Source organism: Chaetodon trifascialis, chromosome 19 (genome assembly GCF_039877785.1).
Source record: "Chaetodon trifascialis isolate fChaTrf1 chromosome 19, fChaTrf1.hap1, whole genome shotgun sequence".
Taxonomy (NCBI): domain Eukaryota; kingdom Metazoa; phylum Chordata; class Actinopteri; order Chaetodontiformes; family Chaetodontidae; genus Chaetodon; species Chaetodon trifascialis.
Genome location: NC_092074.1, coordinates 880,140 through 894,258, shown reverse-complemented (window position 1 = coordinate 894,258; position 14,119 = coordinate 880,140).

The following is a 14,119-nucleotide window of genomic DNA, read 5'->3' as shown; positions in this document are numbered from 1 at the left end:
TTGACAGAATATACGCAACAAAGAACTTCACCACAAGGTAGCAAGTTTCCTTGCATCCAAGTAAACATCCATGGAGTTTCTGCTTTCCCAGAGGAGCAGTTTGACATTTTCCTCTGTGCACACTTATTTCCAGTATACAACAACAGCATACATGAGGTCTTTTGAAATACAAAAAGTGTTTGCATTCCATGCATTTCTGAATGGTGCTGATGATGTTGGTCACAGGTCTTGCTATACTGTTTCATGAAGTGCTTTTAAACATGTCTGAGCTGTGGTGAAGAGCATTCTCACAGGTACAGTAACTTGGAGTAAATGAACACAATAGTAAATCTGAGTACAAAAGCATCAGTCGGTTTATTTCTTTTACAAAATTAAGCATTCATAAGCAACATATTCAAATGAGCCTATAACGAGTGATTTGATGATCAGCAGATTTGTCAATCATTGCTCAGTGTATTCTTTAAATTTTCTTTACCATCTGGTGTTTATTTCTATCCTTATGAGGACACTCATTGACATAAAGCGTTCCCTAGCCCTTACCCCAACCTTATCCTAACCCTACGTTTCCACAGGATCTGCACCTTCCCGGAGCATGTGGAGGAAGCCGTAGGCACCCTCTTCACTGCGCTGAGGCCTAGGGGTTACTCGAGGCGTCAAGGCAGGCAGAGGTCAGCCGAACTTTTAAAGAAAAATATCACAATATCGTCCCCCAGCCAGCCGGCCCCACCCTCGACCCCTGGTGGTCACCTACTCAGAGACCACCAGGAGCCTCCTCTCTACCATCAAAACCAACTTTGAAGGGGCTATAAGGAACTGCGACGTGCTGGGGGACTGTCGGCTGATCTCTGCCCATCGAAGGAACAAAAACCCCAGGGACATACTGGTGCACTCAAACTTGAACAAACCAACACAAACTGGGGAGGCGCGTCAAGGCTTGGCGGTTGGTTTTATTTCTCTGCCCCACATTTTTAACCCTCACGCTAGAACGGGTATCAATCCGTGGCAGGCCTTCAAACCCTCAACCAGTAATGTTATATATGCTATTAGGTGCAAGGCCTGCCACAAGTTGTATGTGGGGAAGACCAGACACTCAATTGCAACTAGAATAAAACAGCATTTTATGAACAACGGGAGTGGCACCAGTGTCCCGTATGCACATTTTAAACTCCATGGCCAACACAATGTCCAGAGCATGGGCCTGGAGAGCAGAAGGGATTGGACTACGGGCCTGAGACAGGCAGCGGAGAGGAAATGGATTCATCTACTAAAGACCATAGATCCCACTGGGCTAAATGAAAAGCATGGTTGATGAGTCCATTTCCACTTGATAATAACAAACTTTTTTTTTTACAGAATTTACTAGAAGTGCTTACCTCCTTACTTTCAAGGGCCTCTTCTCCCACAGGTTTCTGACAGGGCTCTGGCTGCGGCAATCCAAGTGTGATGTGTATGTGCATGTGCATGTATGTATATATGTATATATATGAGTGTGTGTGTGTGTATAGATATATATTTTTATGCATAGTTTTAATCTTCCTTTATATATATTTTTATTTGTTCTTATTAAAATTTATAAAAGGATCATTTCCTCAAAGAGGCCTCTCACTGCAGCCTGAGCCCCAATTAGTCCTTGCTTTTAATAAAATGTGTTTTATTACTAAGAATAAGCTCTTTTACTTTAGAATTGTTTTTTATAAATGTAAGGCTTTAGGCAAGGAACGACAGAACCATGCACGACCCAATTTTAACCCTGTTTGTATATGGATGTGTTTATCTCTTATTTAACTTTTAACCTCAGCACTTGTTTATATATTGTTATACATTGTGATTCTTACTAGCACTTGTTCAAAGGCACTTTTTTATATGCTTTTAGCACTTATGTTTTACTAACCCCCTTGTTCTGTGTCTGACTTCTTACATCTTAGCACTTATTATTTATTCTCTTATTATTATAATTTATAAAGCTTGCTCTTTTTAACTGATGATAGCCCTAAACGTGACAGCAGAGACCCCAGAAAGAGGAGGTACTCTGATAAACATACAAGTTCCCACTTCCTGCCTGCACCGTTGCCCAATCCACCATGGATTTCTGGGTATTACACTTGGCCAGGTTTTCAAGTATTTTTTTAGGATCAAAGATCTTTTGAGCCCCCGAGAGCCCATGCCGCTCGGAGTGTTCCCCCAAGAGCACTGTGCCTTTACCCAAACCTAACCTAAATTCTCACTCCCAAGGTCTTAAACTCAAAGTGGTTCACAAAGTATCACAGAGATAGCTGTACAAGTAAACAGACACACGCAGCTACACAGTTAATAGTCCAGATAATATTCAGTATAGTTGAGTGGAAGTATGGAAGTTTTTTATTAGCCTTTAACCGTTCTAACCTACAGAAAACAATCCACAAATCTGCACCATGATTAACAAATGTGACCCGCCACGAGAAAACCAGCAACAAGTCGGCCCGGCGCACTTGTGTAAACAAAGAAAAATCTTTTTTTTTTTTTAATTAGTGATTTTTGTTTTTTTGCAGAATATTTAAGTTGAAATCATGAAGAAGCCACTCCATGTTTCAAATAACAGTATTGAGAGCCTTAAAACGATAAATGTTGTATTTGAATTTGGGTTGTTTTGCATTACACTGGAGAACATCCCTAATCTACAGTTGACCTCAGCTGAAGATGAAGACAATGAATAACACGACGAAGAGTAGTAGTAGTGATGCCAGCGCGTGCGGACACAGTGGCTCCTCTCTGTCCCGATAATGTGGTGTCTACATGTTTGTCTTTGTCGGTGTGTTCGAATGATTTTATGTTTTTGTCGCACTTGTTTGTCCCAATGTGTACATACAGCCGTAGGACTCATTTTGACAGCAGCAACACAGCAATCTGCAAATTAAACCCGGCACACGCTAAGGAGTTACTCGACCTCGGCCTACTCTGACGGCCCATTTCGACACCGACCCCCACTTCTGCAGTGCACCTGCAGAGGAAGCACCGCAGGCAGTGCGAGAGGAGGCGGAGAGCGCGGGGGTATCCGGGCCAGGCTAGTGGCGAATCCACACAAGCAAGCTCATACACTGCGATCATAAGTGTAGGTAAAGATAATGTGACTTGTGGCACCTCCTGGCAGCATAATGTTCTCAGGCTCTGACTGCATTGTTGCACAATTTTCACATGTGCACCTATTCAAACAAATTAAAAAATGACGATTCATGCATATATAAAGCTAAAGAAATAAGAAACCTTGCATACCAGTATTTGCAACCAATAATAGCACCCACGTATTAGATTTGAATATGCATGCTCTAGCCAGTTACTTTTTCTCAGCCTGAGATGAAAGGCCAGTAGTGCTGGTCAGTAGTGTCCTCTGTGTGCCCTCTGCTAATTCATCTAATGACAAGGCGCGCTGAAACTAACAGCGCAGTTAGATTGGTCAACGTCTCAGCAACCCAGTGGTCGAATTTAATGATTGACACCTCTATCGACCAGTCAGAGGCAAGAGAATCGAAGGGCAGCACCCAAGTTCACCATAGAAACACTAATGACAATCCAGAAGGAAGTAACCCCAGAGACAGTATATTGCATGAGGAGCGCTCCCCCCACTCTAGAAACCCCCTCTTTATGTAAACAACATCTCTCTGCTTTCATATGATACCAGGCTTGTGTGGTTTGCATGACGTGGTGACATCAGCAGATGCACTGAAGTGGACATTTGCTATTTTCGTGTTTTCGTTACATGCTCATGGAATTTCTTGGGGTATGAATTATGTATCCTTTGGGTGGCAATGCTTGGTAGAGGCTTTTAGTTGAGTTTCTCCCTGTCATTCTGGTATGCTACAAGTTAGGATTGGTGCTGCCTTAGCATGAGCAATGACCGTCTGAACTGCGCACATCTCACGGCGCCCCCCGTATAGGTGGCGCTCGCATTAAAGAGAAAAAAAATAGAAAGACATTTTTGACCAACCATTCAGAAGTGTCCTATTGAATTCTCTAAGTCTGAGCTTCTGTAGGAGCCTCCCCTTCAGGATCCGATTCAGGTTCGAACAAGTACGGTTGAACCAGGGACGGACTGACCATCTGGCATACCAGGCATTTTCCCGATGGGCCGACGTGCATTTTGGGCCGACAGTCAGCCACTTTTTTTATTCTAAATATTGGTCATATTGGTAATGGAGAGAAAACAAAAAGGAGGTGCGGAAAAACTGCGAGACAAGAAGAAGCTGGCTCTTCAAACCAATGCTGCCAAATGCGCAAAAATTTCTGCGATGCTTGCCACGGCAGGGCCCTCATCAGCTCCCTTGGCTGATGACAGTGGTGGTGGTGGTGACATTGCACAGGGACATGCAGTTAAACTTGCGGTAAGCTGGACTGCTTTCAGAACACTTGTAATGAGTAAAGCAACCCAATCCCTTGGTAAATCTGAAAATGATAAAACGTCAATAACATTTTTTTGGCTAATGTTCCATGGCTAGGTTAGTTTGTATTCTAGTTAGTTTTTAATACCTGTATACGCAGGTATTTTTAAGACATTGTGTATGTAGCCCTCTCCCTCATTCATATGTCAACATCCCTCTGAAGTTTTCAGTTTCTACACTGCTATTTTTATCTTGAAGATTGACCAAGAATTAAATCTCTCTCTCTCTCCTTCTCTCTCAAACATACATACACAGAGTTCAAAGTTTATTCAGGAGTTCAGCTACATTAATCCTTTTGGACTGGGTAAGTTCACAATTTATTGAGTACTACTCTTGGAAGAGTTAGCATCTGATCCATCATTTCTCATCTCTATTATTTCTTTTTTCTTCCTCCCTGAAACACATAGGTACACCCAATAGGATAAATTCTGCTTAAAGATCCATTACTGTGATGGACTGGTGGAGTATACTTTTTTTGTAGTGTTAATAAATTACAGTTTTTGGAAGTATTTAATGTGTCCACTCTCACTGATTCCCGTTAACTCATTGCATGGCTTAAGGTATGTGGTTTTAAAGAGTTGCACAGTTGGTATGCACATTCAAGAGACCGAAAAGACCGAAAAGGTGTGTGTTGTCAAATGTGGTGGGCCAGTCTGGTCCAAAATGCCAGGGCCGATTTCTTGTCCCAGTCCGCCCCTAGGTTGAACGACTGAAGAACTTGGTCTGTTCATTGCCACCATGTCTGCTACTTTCACATGGGTAGTGCTACATGAGACTAAGCTCTCCCTGTTACCATGGTAACAGTTTATGGGTGGGGCATAGGCTTGAGCAGCAGCTCATTTGCATTTAAAGCTTAGACACCAGAAACAGTGCAAAACTTCACTTTTAACAGGCTAAAACCTCATCAGTCTGTGTCCGTCAGGAGGGTGGGAGATTCTATTATGCTTCTTTGCTTCAGAGGCCTGTGCGACGATTGGGCCAGAGTTCTCGCCTATTAAGTATCAAATGGTGACTGCTACTGTAGGAAAGGAATAGGAAGAATTCTGGTTTTTATGTTCATTCTGTCTTTTTTTTGTAAAGCACTAGCTATTCTTGTATGGAAAGTGTCCCTTACAGAAAAACCACATGAATGTCACGTGTGCAAATCACATGTGGTCACATGTGATTATATGGACGAGTGATTTTGCACATGTGAATATAACATGTTAAAACATGTTAAATCCACATGTGAAAAATGTGGAACACATGTGATTTGCACATGTTAAACATGGGAAACATGTGGTTTTGGAACATTTTTCATGGTGTAATGTGTGAAACCCATGTAAATTCCTATGTGAACCCCATGTGATCACATGTGAAACTCATGTTATTACATGTGTAACCCATATAAACTCCCATGTGAAACCCATGTAAATTCCTATGTGAAAGCCATGTGATTACATGTGAAACTCATGTTTTTACATGTGTAACCCATGTTATTACATGTGTAACCCATATAAACTCCCATGTGAAACCGATTAAAATACCCATGTGAAACCCATATTATTACATGTGTAACCCATATAGACTCCCATATAGTGTGTGTGTATTGTGTGTTTGTGTTGTCTCAGTCCTCTGGGTATCCTCCAGCATGCTCCCTGTTTTGGGATTGAAAGACAAAATCAAGATTAGGGCAGTGCAAACACCAGTCTATTCTATCAAAGTAAAGGTTAATTTTCTTTCTATCTGGATTACAGGGTTGGTTCTGTTGTTTTCAAGTGATGACTGGTCTATGTAGAGTAGTCAAATATGTAAACAAGCACAGATCCTGTGCAGACCCACAGCAGCCCCCTTAGAAGCCATCCAAAACTAGATTCTACGAATCAAAGTATAATCAACAGTATCATATACAGTATAAATAGGTTACCCTGTTTCCCTCTCAGCTCGTCTGCTGGTGTCTTTTAATTTTTGTGCCTCGCAGGCTTTGATTTCAGTGTGTCCGATGGCTCCGTGAACTTTTTTGACATGGTCTGTAAGAAATGAAATGCTACTAAATTTACTCGGGGTTCACCAATGAATTCATGTTGTGTAAGATAGGTGTCAATGAGGATGCTAATGAAAATAATTGAAAAAGAGCAACATCTTTGTGTGTTAACAAGCTGATACAATAGCATTTTGCCCAACCCAAACAATATTCAGGCATGCTTACCAATTACTAGCTTCACTTTGCCTTTGTCAAGGCTCTGTCTTTTCTCCCCTATAATCCCCTTTTTTCCTGTGATGGAGCATGGTGGTCGGCATCTCTTCCACAGTGAAGATGGAGTCCATCACAGTCCTGCTTCTTGTAGCCATCACACCTTTGAGCATAATCCAAGGTGGTTCGATTCATTTAATCCATTACAGACACTAATTCTGCCTTTATTTGCTGCCTAGTTTTCTGCATTTATTTGCTGCCTTGTTTGCTGCCTAGCCACAGCATGACTGAGATCTCTGACAACAATCAGTTGGGTGCTGCGGCCTATTTTACACACTGTCTTAAAAAATAAATGAATAAAATAAACAACTACACACAAAAAAAACCTTAGTTCTACTTTTAATAACATGAACTGTTACATTTAGCTTTGGTCATTTTGGAGTCCTGTATGGGTCCTCCTGAAAAGTCTGAAACACAAGTGTGGGGGAAGGGTGCAAAAGGTCAGCAGTTATGGTGATGAGTATAAGACTGAATAGTTATATGTGTACTGCCCAAAAGTTGTATACATACTCAGGTTTGTAAAAGCATAATGATAAATGTATGACATAGACAACAAATCATCAGTAAATTATGTCACAACTGAAGCAATCCAAAAAATTAAAATAAAAGGTAACTGAAAAAAAAAGCAAGAACATGAACATATGTTTGTACAGCCTTTCTGTACCTTCTGGCTTTGAGATGTGTCATCCTCATCATCAGAGCAACCACTTTCCTCAGTGGCAATTGTAGTCTGACAAAACAGCGAATTGCAAGGGAAAGGAGAGGACAGGAGGGAGTATAAATGGTTGGTTGGTTAATGCTCACGTTATGCTAATGTTACTTCCACGTCAACATCATCCGCCAACATGTCCCAAGTAATGTTAGGAGTAACACTCACGTTACTATCGCTAACTTCTGCAAACTTTTGCCAATGCTCACGTTATGCTAATGTTAGCCGGCCCGTGGGTCGACAACTGCCAGTAACACTAACGTTACTATTGCTAACTAGCTAATCGACTTAATTTCTCTAAATTCTCTCACATCAACTCACAGCATCACTCGACTGACAACTCAAGGACACAGCTCAGCCCACAGCCATGTGATTGGTGCCTTGAGCTTCGCATTGCATGCAGGGAGTATTAGTTTTTTTGCATGCCTGAAAGCCATGAAACAAAACGATACAGTTTTCTTAAAGAACGACGAATATTGATATAACGTTATGGTAGCATTGCCTGCAATCTGAGCGATCACCTGTGCGAGAAGGTTTTTTTTCCTTTTCGTATACATTATTAATTGCCCTCACCATGCTTGTTCCGCGTCCTGGACAAGCCCTGTTGATGTATTTTTTGTTCGAAAGGAACTTCTCCAGATTAGGAAACTGACTTCATACTACTAAACTATTCCAGTTTGGATTTTTACAACATATGGAAGGTAAGGAATCACCTTTTTGTATATCAGAAGAGTTCACCCTTCACCTCTCTTAAATCAGGAAATGCGTTGAAATTCGAGCTGTTTGAAAGATTTTATATGCCGAATTTAACACCCTACCACTACCACTATATACCTACATATATATATATGTTTATATGTGTGTGAGTATACACACACACACACACACACACACACAAACACACACACACACACACACACACACACACACACACACACACACACACACACACACATATATACATATATATACATATACATACACACAAACACACACACATATATATTAAACACGGTAACTCTGGCGCTACTTCGTAATCACTTTTACAACCCGTACACTTTCTCCGTGTCTGTGGGTCCGTGAGAGACAATGGCTCCCATTGTTTACAGTAGGGATCAGCTGCTGGCCCTGCGTAACACAGCTGTGCGGCCGGAGGAGCGACCTGATGTCCCCCACGAGTTAAGGAGGAGGATGCGGGGGTGCCGTGCTGGGATCAAACGCCGCGACAGGAGGAGAGCTTACAGACCGACTCTCCCGTCCGTCATCATAGGGAACCTAAGATCTCTTCCCAACAAGATGGATGAGCTGGCAGCGCTGACGCGACATGAGCAGGACTACCGGCGGTGCAATTTGCTACTGTTCACGGAGACTTGACTGCGAATGCAGCACACGGACGCGACTGTGGCGCTGGATAGACCGGACAGAGAAGAGCGGTAAGAGAAAAGGAGGAGGGCTGGCAGTGTTTGAGAACGATAGATGGTGTAACTCCAGGCACATCACTATCAAGGAGCAGCACTGCTGCCCGGACATTGAACTGTTGGCTGTTTGTCTGAGGCCATATTATCTGCCACGGGAGTTCTCGCACGCCATAGTGGTGGCTGTGTATAATCCCCTCTCTGCTAACGCCGACGCAGCCTGTGACGTCATCAACACCGTGATCAGCAGGCTGCAGACTCAGAAACCACAGGCTTTTAATCATGCCTCTGTCCTCCACTCTGCCCAAATTCATGCAGTATGTCACATGTGCCACCAGAGACAATAAAACACTGGACTTATTCTATGCCAACACCAAGGAGGCATACGAATCATCACCCCTCCCTCCTCTGGGAAGAGCTGATCACAACCTGGTTCATCTCTTGCCTGTCTACAAGCCCCTTGTCAACAGGCAACCAGCTGTGTCCCGCACAGTGAAGAGGTGGTCTGACGAGGCTGAAGAGGCTCTGAAGGACTGCTTCGAGACAACCGTGTGGGATATATTCAGTGACTCTCATGAGGAGGACATCGACAGCTTGACAGACAGCATCACAGACTACATAAACTTTTGTGTGGGGAACACTGTACCCACCAGGACTGTACGGTGTCACTCTAACAACAAACCCTGGATTAATCCTGACATTAAGGCTCTTTTAAGGGAGAAGAAGAGGGCCTTCAAGGCAGGAAACAAAGAGGACCTTAAAACTGTTCAGAGGGAGCTCAGAAGGAAAATCAGAGAGGGGAAGGACAAATACAGGAGGAGAATGGAGGAACAGCTGCAGGAGAACAACACCAAAGGAGTCTGGAGAGGCCTGAAAACGATTTCAGGCCACCAGAAGCCAAACTCCCAGGCAGCTGGGGATTCAAAGTGGGCAGATGAGCTGAACAGCTACTTCTGCAGGTTTGAGGAAACATCTGCCACTCCCCCAGCTGTACCAGCCCTGCAGCAGCCCTCCTTTGTTCTGCCAGCACTCTGCCCAAGTACCCCTATGACCCCCCCCCCCCCCGTATTCATCATTCATCTCACCGCCACCAATGCCACCCCCCATTGTTCCTCCCAGCCCCCCAGCCACTTCACAAGACACTCAGCCCCCCTGCTCCAACTTGTCTCTCACTCCTCTCCAGGTGAGAAATCAGCTGAGGAGGTTAAAGACCAGGAAGGCTGCAGGACCAGACGGCCTCAGTCCCAGACTCCTCAGATCCTGCTCTGATCAGCTGAGCGGGATCATTGGACATCTGTTCAACCTGAGTCTGAGGCTGGGAAGGGTGCAGCGACTCTGGAAGACGTCCTGCGTGGTACCTGTGCCAAAGACCCCACATCCTAAGGACCCTAGCTGCTACAGGCCGGTGGTACTAACATCGCACCTCATGAAGGCCTTGGAGCGGCTGGTCCTTGCCCACCTGTGCCCCCTGGTGAGCTCGTCCATGGACCCGCTGCAGTTCGCGTACCAGCCTGGCATCGGAGCGGACGATGCCCTCATCTTCCTCCTCCAACGAGCCCTGTCTCACCTGGAGCTGCCGGGGAGCTCTGTTCGGGTCCTTTTCCTGGACCTCAGCAGTGCTTTCAACACCATCAGGCCAGCCATCCTGAGAAACAAGCTGGAGCTTTCAGGAGTAGACCAACACCTCACATGCTGGATAGTGGATTACCTCTCCAACCACCCACAGTATGTGAGGACACGGGACTGTGTGTCAGGGACTGTCCTCTGCAGTGTGGGGGCCCCCCAGGGAACGGTGCTGGCACCGTTCCTCTTCACCCTTTATACAGCAGACTTTTCCCACCTGTCACCCACCTGCCATCTGCAGAAGTTCTCTGATGACTCTGCCATTGTCGGCCTCATCACAGATGGGGACGATAGGTCATACAGAGGACAAAATGCGGATAAAACCAAGGAGCTGGTTGTGGACTTTCGTCAGCGCCCACACACTGCATGAAAAACCACATTTTCGACCCGTAAATCTCCGCGAAGTTCATTGATTTTCGGCGATTTATGGCAAGTTTACGGGGAACTTCGCCGGCTCCGAAAATCGTCGGAAACGAACCATCTGTCGGCGGGGGGCGTGGTTAATTGCGCCTTCGCGAAGGTGCGAATAGCTCTAATTAGCACATGAATGCTACCAACGTTGATCTACTCAGGCTGGCCTGCTGACTTCACAAACAACCATTGGATGATTCCACAGGCATTTTAAAAGGTAACCATCATGTGATTGGATAGCAACTCCAATCACATGAGTGAGTGATCATGTGATTGGATGACAATTCTGCTGCTATTGGTCATCTGTGCGCCACAAATAATAATAATAATAATAATAAATACATATTAAATTCATATATTATATAATAAATTAATATATTAAAATAGTTATTATATTGTTATATTTATGTATATATAAAATACAAATGACATATTTTTATATATATATATATATATATATATATATATTTTATTTGATTGATGATTCATTGATTTATTTGGCAATCCACCTTCTACACGACCACACAGTGGAACACAAAGAATACAGTTGACAGAAACATTTTGAAAAAAAGTCTCTAATGAAATCGTGACACACACATTAACAAGGATCAACCAAGTAAAATCAGTGACTACTGGGGAAAAAAAGCAAGGAAATGTGCAGAGGGGTTCACTGATAAGAGTCTCTGGGTTGGGCCATGCCGCTGGTCCATGGTGCATGAAAAAGAGTCTAAGGCCTTTGGAAATGCTTCTTTGCTGCCTCTAGGGCATACTGAGTTGGCGCCTGTCGCTTTGAAGGGGACTCGATGCGAAGCCTCTTGCGGTGTGTCGCCACATACTTTGGGTTGCTCTCCAGCCGATCTTGCAGTGTCTGGCAGAGTTTGGAGAGCTAGGACACTCCTTCTTGCTTCCAGAAGCTGTAAATACAGGTATTAATATAACATTAGTACTGCTAAGAAACAATAACACATGATAACATATGTGAGTATGTTTGTCAAAAACAATGCAGATAATAAATAAAATTCAGCCCATTTTTACATTGTTGTGAAAATAAAGCGGCATTTATGGGACTCTTACCCGCTTCCTTCTCTGTCTGCTGCGAGCTGAAATCTTCACAGCTGCTGCCTGAACTGAAAGAGCTGGCTGGGCATACCTGAAGTGCATCCACACCATCTCATAATATGTCTTACAGGCCGCTGGAAGCAAATATATATTGGTTTGAAATAATTAAGACAGGCTTCAGTAAAAAAACAACAAGAAACAACAGAAAGGGTTTAAAAGACTGCTGTCCACACCATCCATGTCTGGACTCCCAGTTAAAGTCGCCATCAAATATGACGTCACCGTTTCGTTGTGGGGCGAGTTTAGTCTGTAAAACACAAAAAGTACAGGTCATGCAACGTTTACGTTTACTTATATTCTGCAGAATATTTCCTGTGTATTTTATTAACTTACCCCTGCTCAGGTTCATATCGCCTGTCGTGTCCGTCACTATTGTGCAGACGTTGCACCTTTTCCTTTAGAATACAAAATACATTGTAATGTTAAATGCAACGTGAACGATTACCAAACGTTTGGAACGTAGTGCAATAAGAATAATAAAGGTTTGGCGCCCTAAAAACTGCACAATGTCGTACTAAATGCTAACGTTTCTTACGTAACTTACGCACCCGTCTCTTCGTCTCCGCAGCAGCAGTTCGGTCGGGGCTGCTCCTCCAGAGCGAGCAGTCTGGCTTTTTTCACGGCCATTCTCCTCACCAACTGCGCGATCAGCTGCGTTAGCAGCCGAGACAATCCACTGAAGACGCTCAGCAGTTTCTTCTCTAAATTGTTTGGACTTTCTGGATATGGTCGCTCCGCAGCCAGGCCGTCCACTCGTCGCAGAGGAGTGCCTTCTGGGATGAACTGAAGACGACGTCCGGCCATTGTATGAACAGAGTTAAAGTTTAGCAAGACCCGAAACGTAACTGTTGTAATCCAAGCTCGATTCGCATTCACAGACGCGCCGACATCATTTTCTACCGACGTCATTGCGTCAGAGGAGGCATCCAATCATATGCGAGGCCGCGCTCTCGGAATTTCTCGTGAGACCATTTTTGTTGCGTAAATGAAAAACATGCTGTGATTTTGTTAGGTACTTTGATTTTCTATTTTTGTACCTGAATATTTTATAAAACATGGAAACTTCTTTAGTGACATCATCGAAAATAAAAAAAAAGAAAAGTTACTTTGGTGTATTCCCTTTTTATTCCTACTTAAAGAATCATCAGTGGACTTACCCTGCTGGAATTTTGCAAGCTAATCACGCAAGCACTGCACCTTATAAAAAAGGACAGGAGGAGGCTGAGGTCTTTTGGGGTGCGGGGGGGGGGGGGGGGGGGGGGGGGTACTCCTGAAGTACTCCTTCTATGACTCTGTTTAGGCCTCTGCCTTGTTCTATGGTGTAGTCTGCTAGGGAAGCAGCATCACAACAGCTGACAGGAAGAGGCTGGACAAACTCATCAAGAAGGCCAGCTCTGTCCTGGGATGCCCTCTGGAACAGGTAGAGGAGGTGGGGGAAAGGAGGATGACAGCCAAGCTGTCCTCTATGACAGACAATTACTCCCACCCCCTCCAACACACTGGATCAGAGCTCCACTGATGGAGCTCTTCCACTGCACTGAAGAGCTCCATCAGTGACAGGATGCTACATCCAAAGTGTGTGAAGGAGCGGTATTGCAGGTCTTTCCTTCCTGCAGCCATCAGACTTTACAATAGAAACTGTTCCAAGTAGGCGGTACAATAATCTGCATAACATTCTGTGCAATAACTGAACTGAACAATTTTTTGGGAAACAATCTGTGCAATAACCTGGGCAATAATCTGTGCAATATTTCAGTACATAAAAGCCTGTAATCTGTGCAATATTTCTCTGTAAACTGTGCAATATTTTAGGACATGAAAGTCTGTAAATACAATTCCCGGTACACCCTTTTGTACATACTTTGTGTTAACTGCATGCACTTTGTCTTTTAATATTCTATTCTGTTATTAATGCTGCTGTAAAATTCGGAATTTCCCCTCGAGGGACGAATAAAGGAATATTGAATTGAATTGAATTGAATTGAACAATAACAAAATAATGAATTAGAAAATTCCAGTGTTAGGGGTTATTTTATAGCGAGGTGAGCTGACACATTCAATAATGCCTAACTAGCTGTTATTAATATGATAGTGTCAGGTTTTGCTGTGATCTGTACGTTGTAGCTAGGTTAGCGGTTATAGTATCTTGCTGGCTAAGTTTGTTAGCCAACCTAATGGAGATGCAACATTAACGAGT